Here is a 2,444-nt window from a genome sequence, read left to right on the forward strand (position 1 = left end):
TCCTGTAAATGTTATGTGTACAGCGAAGCAATCATTTTTGTTTTCTTGGGATCCACGAAAAAGGGTCTGTGAATCTTTTAATGGAAATACAACATGATGCATGAGATAATGTGTTAATTTAATGCCCATTCAATCAAATGTGTATTTTTATTATTTTGTCTTTTGAGGCTTTAAAATATAACAATGCTTATTTTTCTTATTTAAGAAGTTTGGTTGTAACGAAGACTTTTTCTCACCTTGTAAACACATTTTTTTCGATGTCAATTTCAAACGTTTAAAAAAAATATTTGTCCTACACAGTCGAAGAAAATTTCACGAGGTCCTCGGTCTTGGTGCACTTAGTCACATATTTTAGAGTTGATACCATTAATTGTATCATTTTTGTATAATCAATCTATGGATCCCTGCGATTCAGCAGATGCTTTGCTCAGATATTGCCCAGATTACCATCCTGCAAACAGGCCAAAGCAGCAACGTTTTTCATTTCTGTCATTTACAAGCGATGTCTTACATTGCTCTTTTATCTATCAACTGACCTAGTAGTGATTATTCTCTTGATTATCCTGTCCACAGATCATACCGGCCACCTCTTTATTAGAGATTGGCTAATGAGTGGTGATGAGTTACAAGAATAGACGCAGTCGTCTGATCACGCAGATATGATGTAAGCGATCGATCTCGTTTCATCTGGAGGGATGGGTGAAAATGTGCTGCCAAATTATACAACCCAAACTGGGGAACAGCCCGTCACCACGTCAAAATACAATACAGCAGAATGGGAGACGATACTTATTGCTTACTCAAAACCCAGGATCGATCTGTTTGTGAAGTGAGTGTTCTAACAACAGAGAAATTGGGATCCCAGCCTTGGCCTATTGGTCACATGCCACAGTCTACAAAGATTGTTGTGTTCATTTCAGACGTTAATTATTGTTCCTGATTGTTTCAATTTCGTTCTTGCATGTTTATCGTAATGGGTGTGGAATTATCCCAAAATGGTGAAAATGCGACTAAAGAGAAAACTTTGGAATCTATGAAGTTTTGTTCCTTTTTTAAATATCATTTGTACAGAAACCAGGCTTGAATGGCTGTGGGTTATTTGTATTCCGTGTGTGTGATCACCTCATCGATTGAAACTCCATGACCATGAACTGAAAAAGCTGTGTGTGGAATTCCCCCCAATTTACCCTATTCTTTACAAATGTGTTTACCTCTCAAACTGTTTGCTAATAATTACATAGACAATTATAACTTCAAGCGATCGTTACAAACCTATTACATAATAAATCATACACTTTCAATATCATCCCTCAATTTGGCCTTGATTTTCATGATTACCGAGTAAAGTAATTTGACTTTTATCGATTAAAATAAAATTTAGACAACAAAAACCCTATGACGTAGATATGTGTTTTTATTTCATTTTATTTTTGGTTGTTTTTTTTCCATAAAAATTGCACAAATTAAAGTAAACTTATAAAGAAGTTAGAGACTTCCAACAGGGGACAGTTTTTTTGAACCACCAAGTAGGTCTAAGTAATGGCGTTATAGTTGATCCAATTATACTAATTCGTATTCATCCAAAGATTTAATAATGTGTTTTAATTGGGTTTTTACGGAAATTAAAGATTTATTGACCTCAAGGAATGACCTCGTAGACTAGATGTTTGGTTCTCGGGTTATTATTATTCCCGACATCAGTCAAAAGTCCTATCATTTTAATCTGGGTTATCCTTTCATTCAGTAGTCCATGGGCAGCCACGTTAAAGTTAAACCTCGAAGTAGTTTCCAACAGTCTAGGGTCAGAATCAAAGGGTCGAAACCAATAAGGAAAAATGTGAAGTCAAAATATTGGTTCTTATCTCATTGGAAATGTAAAACTTCTCTTCCTGAAGAATGAGTACATACATTGAGTAAATAGTCTTCTACTATCATAGTGGTGGTATCTTATTTTATCGTCTAAATATATGCTGGTCGTCAATAAAGACCAGTCATCCGCACTCTTTTACGTCCCGTAACTCTTAGAATCTGCCAAAACATCCTGCTGCTAAAATAGTTTTGATAGCTAATGGTTCAATTTGTAACCTATCCATAACTTGTCCTTGTGGGGCTGGCTACATACACACTTCCAAAGATATAGGAAAGAAAAGTAGTCGTGACTTCGCAACTTTTCTTACCTATTGTTGTTTAAGGTGTCGTGCTACAGAATCCTTCATAAATTCAAACTTCAAAAACTCTATGGCTTAATTTATAATATAATAATAATAATAATAATGATAATAATAATAATAATAATAATAATAATAATAATAATAATAATAATAATAATAATAATAATAATAATAATAATAATAATAATAAATAATAATAATAATAATAATAATAATAATAATAATAATAATAATAATAATAATAATGATGATAAATACACATACACAAGAATA

Source organism: Berghia stephanieae, chromosome 12, assembly GCF_034508935.2.
Source record: "Berghia stephanieae isolate SIO BIC M18660-M18661 chromosome 12, UCSD_Bste_1.3, whole genome shotgun sequence".
In the NCBI taxonomy this organism is placed as follows: Eukaryota; Metazoa; Mollusca; class Gastropoda; order Nudibranchia; family Aeolidiidae; genus Berghia; species Berghia stephanieae.